Source organism: Nerophis lumbriciformis, linkage group LG39, assembly GCF_033978685.3.
Source record: "Nerophis lumbriciformis linkage group LG39, RoL_Nlum_v2.1, whole genome shotgun sequence".
In the NCBI taxonomy this organism is placed as follows: domain Eukaryota; kingdom Metazoa; phylum Chordata; class Actinopteri; order Syngnathiformes; family Syngnathidae; genus Nerophis; species Nerophis lumbriciformis.
In genome coordinates this window covers 20,949-34,418 of record NC_084586.2, presented here as the reverse complement: position 1 = coordinate 34,418, position 13,470 = coordinate 20,949, and positions in this window count along the sequence as shown.

Sequence of the window (13,470 nt, the reverse complement as noted above, 5' to 3'; positions counted from 1 at the left end):
AGCGTCATTAGCTTTTACAGGCAGGGGATGCTTAACACCTGGTAGATGCACTAATAATAATGTTTTCTTTAAATGATGTATTACAGTCATCCCTTCGCTAATAACCATAAGGCAACGAGTGCCTTAATCATCAACTGGCAACTGATGCGCTAATCGCTAGCTGCCAACTGCCGTGCTAATTCCTGGTTGGCAACGCGTGCCTTACTCATTCATTGGCAACTGACGCGCTATCCGCGAGTTGAAAACTAGCGCACTAATCGCTAGCTGACAACTGGTAAACTACTCGCTAGCCGACAAACTCGCAGGCTAATCGCCAGCTGGAAACTAGCACTTTAATTAATAGCTGGAAACTGTTGCACTAATGGCTAATTGACAACTAGCATGCTAATCACTAGCTTACAACTGGCGTGCTAATTGCTGGCTGGCTACTAATGCCTTAATCAATTCATTTTGAAACGAGCCTGCTAATCGGTAGTTGAAAACTAGCACACTATTCGCTAGATGACAACCGCACGCTAATCACTAGCTGGCAACTGCCGCGCTAATCACTATTGGACAACCGTCGCACTAATCGCTAGCTGGCAACTGGTGCACCAATCGTTAGCCAACAACTAGCATGCTAATCTCCGGCTGGCAACTAGCACCTTAAAACATTAGCTTGCAACTGGCACATTAAACTCTAGTTGACAACTGGTGCACTAAGTGGGCTGCTTGTCAGCTAGCGATTAGTGCGCTAGTTTTCATCTAGCGTATAGCGCGTCGGATGCCAATTAATAATTAAGGCACTAGTTGTCAGCCAGCAATTAGTGCAGCAGTTGCCAGCTAGTGATTAGCGTGCTAGTTGTCTGCCAGCAATTAGTGCGTCAGTTGGCAGCTAACAATCACTTGTTGGCAACTGGTGCACTAATTGCTTGCCGACAACTATCATGCTAATCGCCAACTGGCAATTAGCTGGCAATTGGCACAATAATCGCTTGCAGACAACTAGCACGCTAATCACTAGCTGGCAACTGGTGCACCAATTGTTAGCCAACAACGAGCATGCTTATCTCCAGCTGGCAATTAGCACCTTAATCATTAGCTGGCAACTGGCGCATTAAACTCCTAGTTGACAACTGGCGCACTAATCGTTAGCTGCCAACTGACGCGCTAATCGCTGGCAGACAACTAGCACGCTAATCACTAGCTGGCAACTGCTGCGCTAATTGCTGGCTGACAACTAGTGCCTTAATTATTAATTGGCATCCGACGTGCTATTCGCTAGATGAAAACTAGCGCCCTAATCGCTAGCTGACAACCAGCACGTTAATCACTTGCTGGCAACTGGTGCACTAATAGCTAGCCGACAGCTATCATGCTCATCGCCAACTGGCAATTAGCTGGCAATTGACACAATAATCGCTGGCTGACAACTAGCACGCTAATCACTAGCTGGCAACTGCCGCGCTAATCACTATTGGACAACCGCCGCACTAATTGCTAGCTGGCAACTGGTGCACCAATCGTTAGCCAACAACTAGCATGCTAATCTCCAGCTGGGAACTAGCACCTTAATCATTAGCTGGCAACTGGCGCATTAAACTCCTAGTTGACAACTGGCGCACTAATCGTTAGCTGCCAACTGACGCACTAATTGCTGGCAGACAACTAGCATGCTAATCACTAGCTGGCAACTGCTGCGCTAATTGCTGGCTGACAACCAGTGCCTTAATTATTAAGTGGCATCCGACGCGCTATTTGCTAGATGAAAACTAGCGCACTGATCGCTAGCTGACAACCAGCACGCTAATCACTAGCTGGCAACTGCCGCGCTAATCACTAGTGGACAACCGCCGCACTAGTTGCTAGCTGGCAACTGGTGCACCAATCGTTAGCCAACAACTAGCATGCTAATCTCAAGCTGGCAACTAGCACCTTAATCATTAGCTGGCAACTGGCGCATTAAACTCTAGTTGAAAACTAGCGCACTAATCGCTAGCTGACAACCAGCACGCTTCTCACTAGCTGGCAAGTGGCGCACTACTCGCTAGCCGACAAACTAGCAGGCTAATCGCCAGCTGGAAACTAGCACTTTAATCAATAGCCGGAAACTTTCGCACTAATGGCTAATTGACAACTAGCACGCTAATCACTAGCTTACAACTGGCGTGCTAATTGCTGGCTGGCTACTAATGCCTTAATCAATTCATTTTGAAACAAGCCCGCAAATCGGTAGTTGAAAACTAGCACACTATTCGCTAGATGACAAGCGGCACGCTAATCACTTGCTGGCAACTGCCGCGCTAATCACTAGTCGACAACCGCCGCACTAATCGCTAGCTGGCAACTGGTGCTCCAATCGTTAGCCAACAACTAGCATGCTAATCTCCAGCTGCCAACTAGCACTTTAATCATTAACTGGCAACTGGCGCATTAAACTCCTAGTTGACAACTGGCGCACTAATCGTTAGCTGCCAACTGACGCACTAATTGCTGGCAGACAACTAGCACGCTAATCACTAGCTGGCAACTGCTGCGCTTCTCAGGCAAATCATATAGTTGACGTAGATGCCCATATCGGCTCTACAAATAAAGAGAAGTGTGGGATACTTGTTGCCTTATTTGTATTTGGACTTTATTCAAATGGATTTATATTATTATTTGGTGCAATATTTTTTCTTAATTACATTTTAATTATACATGTTAAGACGTGCCCTCAATTATTGCATTTGGCCTAATTGTCTTTTCTTTCCTAAACGCCTGTTTTCATTATTGAAGGCTGACACGCACAGCTGAAATGCGTCCATGGCTGATTGTGCCAATTTGTGTGTGCTAATAAAAACAGGTGCGCTCACAGCCCTATGTGCTGTGTGGTGTGACCGCATAAACCAAGTTCTTGTCTCTCGTGCGTTTTTGATGGGGGGGTGCTGGAGCCTATCCCAGCTGCATTAAAAAAAACAATAACTTTATATCGACAGATAGATCTGAAGTTGATCTAGAGATTTATCCATCCATCCATCCATTTTCTACCGCTTGTCCCTTTTGGAGTTGCGGGGAGGGTGCTGGAGCCTATCCCAGCTGCATTAAAAAAAACAATAACTTTATATCGACAGATAGATCTGAAGTTGATCTAGAGGTTTATCCATCCATCCATTTTCTACCGCTTGTCCCTTTTGGGGTTGCGGGGGGTGCTGGAGCCTATCCCAGCTGCATTAAAAAAAAAACAATAACTTTATATCGACAGATAGATCTGAAGTTGATCTAGAAATTTATCCACCCATCCATTTTCTACCGCTTGTCCCTTTTTGGGGTTGCGGGGGTGCTGGAGCCTATCCCAGCTGCATTTAAAAAAAACAATAACTTTATATCGACAGATAGATCTGAAGTTGATCTAGAGGTTTATCCATCCATCCATTTTCTACCGCTTGTCCCTTTTGAGGTTGCGGGGGGTGCTGGAGCCTATCCCAGCTGCATTAAAAAAAACAATAACTTCATATCGACAGATAGATCTGAAGTTGATCTAGAGATTTATCCATCCATCCATTTCCTACCGCTTGTCCCCTTTTGGGTTGTGGGGGGTGCTGGAGCCTATCCCAGCTGCATTAAAAAAAACAGTAACTTTATATCGACAGATAGATCTGAAGTTGATCTAGAGATTTATCCATCCATCCATTTTCTACCGCTTGTCCCTTTTGGGGTTGCGGGGGGTACTGGAGCCTATCCCAGCTGCATTAAAAAAAACAATAACTTTATATCGACAGATAGATCTAAAGTTGATCAAGAGATTTATCCATCCATCCATCCATTTTCTACCGCTTGTCCCTTTTGGGGTTGCGGGGGGTGCTGGAGCCTATCCCAGCTGCATTAAAAAAGACAATACCTTTATATCGACAGATAGATCTGAAGTTGATCTAGAGATTTATCCATCCATCCATTTTCTACTGCTTGTCCCTTTTGGGGTTGCAGGGGGTGCTGGAGCCTATCCCAGCTGCAATTAAAAAAAACAATAACTTTACATCGACAGATAGATCTGAAGTTGATCTAGAGATTTATCCATCCATCTATTTCCTACCGCTTGTCCCTTTTTGGGTTGCGGGGGGTGCTGGAGCCTATCCCAGCTGCATTAAAAAAAACAATAACTTTATATCGACAGATAGATCTGAAGTTGATCTAGAGATTTATCCATCCATCCATTTCCTACCGCTTGTCCCTTTTTGGGTTGTGGGGGGTGCTGGAGCCTATCCCAGCTGCATTAAAAAAACAATAACTTTATATCGACAGATAGATCTGAAGTTGATCTAGAGATTTATCCATCCATCCATTTTCTACCGCTTGTCCCTTTTGGGGTTGCGGGGGTGTTGGAGCCTATCCCAGCTGCATTAAAAAAAACAATAACATTATATCGACAGATAGATCTGAAGTTGATTTAGAGATTTATCCATCCATCCATTTTCTACCGCTTGTCCCTTTTGGGGTTGCGGGGGGTACTGGAGCCTATCCCAGCTGCATTAAAAAAAACAATAACTTTATATCGACAGATAGATCTGAAGTTGATCTAGAGATTTATCCATCCATCCATTTCCTACCGCTTGTCCCCTTTTGGGTTGTGGGGGGTGCTGGAGCCTATCCCAGCTGCATTAAAAAAAACAGTAACTTTATATCGACAGATAGATCTGAAGTTGATCTAGAGATTTATCCATCCATCCATTTTCTACCGCTTGTCCCTTTTGGGGTTGCGGGGGTGTTGGAGCCTATCCCAGCTGCATTAAAAAAAACAATAACATTATATCGACAGATAGATCTGAAGTTGATTTAGAGATTTATCCATCCATCCATTTTCTACCGCTTGTCCCTTTTGGGGTTGCGGGGGGTACTGGAGCCTATCCCAGCTGCATTAAAAAAAACAATAACTTTATATCGACAGATAGATCTAAAGTTGATCAAGAGATTTATCCATCCATCCATCCATTTTCTACCGCTTGTCCCTTTTGGGGTTGCGGGGGGTGCTGGAGCCTATCCCAGCTGCATTAAAAAAAACAATAACATTATATCGACAGATAGATCTGAAGTTGATTTAGAGATTTATCCATCCATCCATTTTCTACCGCTTGTCCCTTTTGGGGTTGCGGGGGGTACTGGAGCCTATCCCAGCTGCATTAAAAAAAACAATAACTTTATATCGACAGATAGATCTAAAGTTGATCAAGAGATTTATCCATCCATCCATCCATTTTCTACCGCTTGTCCCTTTTGGGGTTGCGGGGGGTGCTGGAGCCTATCCCAGCTGCATTAAAAAAGACAATACCTTTATATCGACAGATAAATCTGAAGTTGATCTAGAGGTTTATCCATCCATCCATTTTCTACTGCTTGTCCCTTTTGGGGTTGCAGGGGGTGCTGGAGCCTATCCCAGCTGCAATTAAAAAAAACAATAACTTTATATCGACAGATAGATCTGAAGTTGATCTAGAGATTTATCCATCCATCTATTTCCTACCGCTTGTCCCTTTTTGGGTTGCGGGGGGTGCTGGAGCCTATCCCAGCTGCATTTAAAAAAACAATAACTTTATATCGACAGATAGATCTGAAGTTGATGTAGAGATTTACCCATCCATCCATTTCCTACCGCTTGTCCCTTTTGGGGTTGCGGGGGGGGGGGGGGGGGCGCTGGGTTCACACTGGACAAGTCGCCACCTCATCGCAGGGGCCAACACAGACATTCAGTGGTTAGAGTGTCCGCCCTGAGATCGGTAGGTCGTGAGTTCAAACCCCGGCCGAGTCATACCAAAGACTATAAAAATGGGACCCATTACCTCCCTGCTTGGCACTCAGCATCAAGGGTTTAAATTGGGGGGTTAAATCACCAAAAATGATTCGCGGGCGCAGCCACCGCTGCTGCTCACTGCTCCCCTCACCTCCCAGGGGGGGTGATCAAGGGGTGATGGGTCAAATGCAGAGAATAATTTCGCCACACCTAGTGTGTTTAACGTTTAACTTTAACATTCTAGGGCCAATTTAAACTAATTTAAATAACTTGAGGGGAGCCCTAAAAGGTTGAAACAAATCTAAAATATTGTATTGGTTTTGAAAATTTAAAAATGCTTTGATTTTTCAGTGTGTGGCACTCGGCGGGAAAAAAGTTTGGACACCCCTGATTTAACTCAACCCCGAGTTCTAGGAGTCTTGTCGAAGCTTGTTACCAAACGTCACGCGCCCTGTCACCACCCTGCCAAAACTGGAGCTCGTTTGTGGAAAAGGCCCGGGTGGGAAGCATCTCCTTCCCGGCAGCAGACGGGGGGGGAAAGGAAGCCTCTAGGGGCCTTAGGCGTTGCTGGATGTCACCTGCTGATAAAAGCCTCATTGCTCCTGCCAGCCTGGATTCCACTCATATTTCACAGGCAAACTCCGCGGCCTCGCTCGGCTCGCTGCCATATGAAATAATGACCTGTCCTGCACGCTGGAGGATGGAGGACAGTGTGCACTTTTGTTCCTCATCCTGTAATGGAACAGTTCCGCTGAAGGTTGCTTTGTCTTTACGGATGAAAAGAATCAATTTTTTCTACTTGGATTAACATGAATTTTGATTGTCATTTTGTTTACTGTGCTCGGTCAGCTCTCACGCACGGTCGCAGTTGTGCGATGAAACGTCGCTACCCGGTGGTTCCCTGTAGTCATTGCGGATACACCTGCTATACTTCAAGGGTGTCCAAACATGATCATTCATTAATAAAAGTTAATCATATTTTTAATTGACTTGACATAAATATATAAAAGTATTCATCATATTCTCTTCATGTCATATTAGGCTACAGTGTTGCCGCTTTTTAAGTTAGAGCTTTTATCCAATCAGAATTCAGCTGGCTTGTTGCCAGCGCTGTATGAATACTGCCGGAGGCCTGAATCAACATTAGTGGCGTAATGTAAACGAACGGAGGACATTCAGTTATTAGACAGTTGAGATAGCCGATCAGATCACGGGTTATTGACAGTAACCTATCTAGTAGAGATGTCCGATAATAATAATAACAGTAAATTAACAATATGTCTATATATATAGTTTTTTTTATTGTTATTATTTACTATCTGTTTATAATAATGCATTCTACAAACCCCGTTGCAATATGAGTTGGGAAATTGTGTTAGATGTAAATATAAACAGAATACAATGATTTGCAAATCCTTTTCAACCCATATTCAGTTGAATTTACTACAAAGACAACATATTTGATGTTCAAACTGATAAACATTTTTGCAAATAATCATTAACTTTAGAATTTGATGCTAGCGACACGTGACAAAGAAGTTGGGAAAGGTGGCAATAAATACTGATAAAGTTGAGGAATGCTCATCAAACACTTATTTGGAACATCCCACGGGTGAACAGGCAAACTGGGAACAGGTGGGTGCCATGATTGGGTATAAAAGTAGATTCCATGAAATGCTCAGTCATTCACAAACAAGGATGGGGCGAGGGTCACCACTTTGTCAACAAATGTGTGAGCAAATTGTTGAACAGTTTAAGAAAAACCTTTCTCAACCAGCTATTGCAAGGAATTTAGGGATTTCACCGTCTACGGTCCGTAATATCATCAAAGGGTTCAGAGAATCTGGAGAAATCACTGCACGTAAGCAGCTAAGCCCGTGACCTTCGATCCCTCAGGCTGTACTGCATCAACAAGTGACATCAGTGTGTAAAGGATATCACCACATGGGCTCAGGAACACTTCAGAAACCCACTGTCAGTAACTACAATTGGTCGCTACATCTGTAAGTGCAAGTTAAAACTCTCCTATGCAAGGCGAAAACCGTTTATCAACAACACCCAGAAACGTTGTCTGCTTCGCTGGGCCTGAGCTCATCTAAGATGGACTGATACAAAGTGGAAAAGTGTTCTGTGGTCTGACGAGTCCACATTTGAAATTGTTTTTGGAAACTGTGGAGGTCGTGTCCTCCGGACCAAAGAGGAAAAGAACCATCTGGATTGTTCTAGGCCCAAAGTTGAAAATCCAGCATCTGTGATGGTATGGGGGTGTATTAGTGCCCAAGACATGGGTAACTTACACATCTGTGAAGGCGCCATTAATGCTGAAAGGTACATACAGGTTTTGGAGCAACATATGTTGCCATCCAAGCAACGTTACCATGGACGCCCCTGCTAGGGTTAGGGTTAGGGTTAGGGTTAGGGGTTAGGGTTAGGGTTTAGGGTTAGGGTTAGGGTTAGGGTTAGGGTTAGGGTTAGGGTTTAGGGTTTAGGGTTAGGGTTAGGGTTAGGGTTAGGGTTAGGGTTAGGGTTAGGGTTAGGTGTTGGGGGTTAAGGTTAGGGTTAGGGTTGGGGGTAGGGTTAGGGTTAGGCACTGTCCATCAACAATCCGCCCAGTGACCCCCCACCAGACGCACACCCCCCAGGGACCCCGAACGAACACCGCCGAACGTGGCGTCAGACACATTATTCAATCAAATTTCATCATGCGACGCGCGTTTCGGTCTGCGGAAATTTTGAGAAATTGGCCTCATTACCTCTCTCTGAGCAAGATGTCCCCTCATCTGCTGGGTTAGGGTTAGGGTTAGGGTTAGGGTTAGGGTTAGGGTTAGGGTTAGGGTTAGGGTTAGGGTTAGGGTTAGGGTTAGGTTTGGGGGTAGGTTTTAGGTAAGGAGAAGGGAATGGTTAGGGTTAGGGAAGAGGGGGGGGTTGGGGGATATGGGAAAAATAAAGAAGGGAAAAAACGGGAATGTGCACTGTCCGTCACAATCCAACGGGCTCACACTCATATCTCATTTAGGCCCCCTGGATGTCTGGTGCCCAATTTGGAGATCCAAAGGAGCTCCGCCCGGTGGCGTTGGGCGAGGCTCCATTTGGGATCCGTCTCTACGACAGTCGCCCGGACGGAAGACCACCCGTGTCGGAGAAAATGCTGCACCAGGTGAGTGTTGGTATTTTTATGCCTAACGATGTTGTACTTGTGTTGGGCGAATCTCCTAGCTAAAGTATTGCCCGTCTCGCCCACGTACATATCGCCACATCGTTGGCACCGAATCACGTACACACAGTTCCGGGTGTGTCGGCCGCCACGGCACAACGGCTGGAAAACCTTGCGGTTGTGGGGGTTCACCAACCATTGTGAGTGGCGGACAAGGGTGTCCCTCCTAGTGGAGGGCGGGTCTCTCAGTGAGCTGACCCTGGCCCTGACCAACAGATCATTCAAGTTGGGGTTCTTACGGTAGGCCGGCACCACGTAGCGCCCCGGCAGCCTCCCGCTACTCTCCGCAAAGGTCCGGAAGTGGTCTTTGACCTTCTTGGCGACCCGCACGGCCGAGGGAGAGTAGGTGGTGATGAGAGGGATCATGTCGGTCCCAGGGGGAGGCCCCTTCGGGTCCAAGAAGACCCTCAACTGCCGTCGGAGGAAGGACCTAGAATAGCCCCTCCCCCTCAGGGCAGAAAAGAGGGTCCCCGAGGCCGTCAGGAAGTCCTCCCTTCTGGTGCAGACACGATGAAACCTCAACAATTGGGATTTCACCAACCCCGCGAAGGTATGCTTGGGGTGGAAGCTGCTTTTGAAGAGGAGCGCGTGGGTGTCGGTCTCCTTGAAGAACACCCTTATGTCCAAGTGTTGCGTGTCGGCAAAGTCGGGACCCTTGAATGTCGTGGTATCCAAAAAGTCGACCGATGTGTTGCTCGTGGTCGACTTGATGGTGATATTTTTGTTGTGAGTGTTCAGCGTGTTTAAGAACACGCTGAACTCCTCACTGGAATGGGTCCAGACACCCCAGATGTCATCCAGGTACCGGAAGTAGTGGAGAGGACGTTTTGGGCAGGCGGCCAAGGCAGAGGTCTCCCACTCTGCCATAAAAATGTTGGCATACGCCGGTGCAAATTTCTTGCCCATAGCAGTGCCCTTAATTTGGAGGTAGAAACGACCGTCAAACTCAAAGTCGTTTCTCCTCAAATTAATGTCGAGGAGCTGCAGGAGCTCCTTTTCGGGCCTGCTAACGTCGCGGTACCTGTAGAAGACATTTTTGACAGCCTGTATCCCCTCATTTATATCAATGTTTGTATACAGGCTGTCAATGTCGATGGTAAACAAAATGGCATCTGGGGGAATGCAAACATTCTTGGGTTAGGGTTAGGGGTTAGGGGTTAGGGTTAGGGTTAGGGTTTAGGGTTTAGGGTTAGGGTTAGGTTTGGGGTTAGGGTTGGGGTTAGGGTTAGGGTTGGGGTTAGGGTTAGGGTTAGGGTTAGGGTTAGGGTTAGGGTTAGGGGTTAGGGTTAGGGTTAGGGTTAGGGTTAGGGTTAGGGTTAGGGTTAGGTGTTGGGGGTTAAGGTTAGGGTTAGGGTTAGGGTTAGGGAAAGGGGTAGGGCTAGGCACTGTCCGTCAACAATCTGCCCAGTGACACCCCACCAGACGCACACCCCCCAGGGACCCCGAAAGAACACCGTCAGACGCGGTGTCAGACACATTGACCTAATCAAGTATGTTTCATGCGACGCGTTTCGGTCTTCTGGACCTCTTCAGGCATGACTTGAATCACGCAGGATGTTCACCATCTTTTTACTGCGAACCTTTTGTCTACCGGGACACTTCTAATTCCACTAGTAGATGGGGCACTACTAATCCCCTAAGGCTAAAATATCTCGGCTTTTGTCACTCTTCTCAACAGCGTGATGTCCCCTCATCAACAACTGGAGCTCAAATGAGCCGGCAAGGCAGGAGGAGGATTTATGTGATTGAGTTCTGCAGGGGGCGGGGCTATCGCTCACAGCTGCAGTCATTTAGTAACTCCACAATCACCAAGGTAAGTATCTGGTGTTCACAAAGCACGCCAAAGAATAAAAGTAAGTATAATCACTGCACACACATAAACACTGCAAACAAATCCAGGTAAGTATTTCATAATAAAAACATCCAGATAAATCCTTGGTGTGTGTGACCTCTGACCCCTATTTTAAAATGTGTCTGATTTTTATATGAGCCCATCACCGCATCCAAACGATGGCAAACAGAGCCCCCGGGGGGCCGTACGAAGGGCAGGGCGCCACCCAACGGACAGACCGGAGGCACGGGCTAGTTAGGTGTTGGGGGTTAAGGTTAGGGTTAGGGTTAGGGAAAGGGGTAGGGCTAGGCACTGTCCGTCAACAATCTGCCCAGTGACACCCCACCAGACGCACACCCCCCAGGGACCCCGAAAGAACACCGTCAGACGCGGTGTCAGACACATTGACCTAATCAAGTATGTTTCATGCGACGCGTTTCGGTCTTCTGGACCTCTTCAGGCATGACTTGAATCACGCAGGATGTTCACCATCTTTTTACTGCGAACCTTTTGTCTACCGGGACACTTCTAATTCCACTAGTAGATGGGTTAGGGTTAGGGTTAGGGTTAGGGTTAGGGTTAGGGTTAGGGTTAGGGTTAGGGTTAGGGTTAGGGTTAGGGTTAGGGTTAGGGTTAGGGTTAGGGTTAGGTGTTGGGGGTTAAGGTTAGGGTTAGGGTTGGGGGTAGGGTTAGGGTTAGGCACTGTCCATCAACAATCCGCCCAGTGACCCCCCACCAGACGCACACCCCCCAGGGACCCCGAACGAACACCGCCGAACGTGGCGTCAGACACATTATTCAATCAAATTTCATCATGCGACGCGCGTTTCGGTCTGCATGACCTCATCAGGCATGAAATTTTGAGAAATTGGCCTCATTACCTCTCTCTGAGCAAGATGTCCCCTCATCTGCTGGAGGAAAAATGAGCCAGAATTGCAAAACGAGGTTTTATAGAAGAGCCTGCAGGGGGCGTGGCTTGCGCTCCCAACTGCAATCAGTCGCTCCTCCCGAGTGCCTGCAGGTGGCGTCTGCACACAACTGCAATACTTAGTCACTCCACAGACAAAAGAGAACTATCTGGTTACATAATCACTCCAGAAGGTAAGTATAATTCATCCAGACCAGCTGGGTGGAGCACTCTAATATCACAGCACTGCACACAAGTAAATATCAAGTCAATATCACCACACACAATTAAAGAAGTATTAAATCATTAAATCACTTCAAGAAAAAAATCCAGATAAGTTCTCCATGTCTGTGACCTCTGACCCCTATTTTTTCTTAATTGGGTCTGCCAATCGGCCAACACCACACTCAAACGATGCCAAACAGAGCCACCAGGGGGCCGTACGAAGGGCAGGGCGCCACCCAACGGACAGACCGGAGGCACGGGCTAGTTAGGTGTTGGGGGTTAAGGTTAGGGTTAGGGTTAGGGTTAGGGTTAGGGTTAGGGTTAGGGTTAGGGTTAGGGTTAGGGTTAGGGTTAGGGTTAGGGTTAGGTGTTGGGGGTTAAGGTTAGGGTTAGGGTTAGGGTTAGGGTTAGGGTTAGGGTTAGGGTTAGGGTTAGGGTTAGGGTTAGGGTTAGGGTTAGGGTTAGGTGTTGGGGGTTAAGGTTAGGGTTAGGGTTAGGGTTAGGGTTAGGGTTAGGGTTAGGGTTAGGGTTAGGGTTAGGGTTAGGGTTAGGGTTAGGGTTAGGGTTAGGGTTAGGGTTAGGGTTAGGGTTAGGGTTAGGGTTAGGGTTAGGGTTAGGTTTGGGGGTAGGTTTTGGGTAAGGAGAAGGGAATGGTTAGGGTTAGGGAAGAGGGGGGGTGGGGGGTATGGGAAAAATAAAGAAGGGAAAAACGGGAATGTGCACTGTCCGTCACAATCCAACGGGCTCACACTCACACCTCATTTAGGCCCCCTGGATGTCTGGTGCCCAATTTGGAGATCCAAAGGAGCTCCGCCCGGTGGCGTTGGGCGAGGCTCCATTTGGGATCCGTCTCTACGACAGTCGCCCGGACGGAAGACCACCCGTGTCGGAGAAAATGCTGGACCAGGTGAGTGTTGGTATTTTTATGCCTAACGATGTTGTACTTGTGTTGGGCGAATCTCCTAGCTAAGGTATTGCCCGTCTCGCCCACGTACATATCGCCACATCGTTGGCACCGAATCACGTACACACAGTTCCGGGTGTGTCGGCCGCCACGGCACAACGGCTGGAAAACCTTGCGGTTGTGGGGGTTCACCAACCATTGTGAGTGGCGGACAAGGGTGTCCCTCCTAGTGGAGGGCGGGTCTCTCAGTGAGCTGACCCTGGCCCTGACCAACAGATCATTCAAGTTGGGGTTCTTACGGTAGGCCGGCACCACGTAGCGCCCCGGCAGCCTCCCGCTACTCTCCGCAAAGGTCCGGAAGTGGTCTTTGACCTTCTTGGCGACCCGCACGGCCGAGGGAGAGTAGGTGGTGATGAGAGGGATCATGTCGGTCCCAGGGGGAGGCCCCTTCGGGTCCAAGAAGACCCTCAACTGCCGTCTGAGGAAGGACCTGGAATAGCCCCTCCCCCTCAGGGCAGAAAAGAGGGTCCTCGAGGCCGTCAGGAAGTCCTCCCTTCTGGTGCAGACACGATGGAACCTCAACAATTGGGATTTCACCAACCCCGCGAAGGTATGCTTGGGGTGGAAGCTGCTTTTGAAGAGGAGC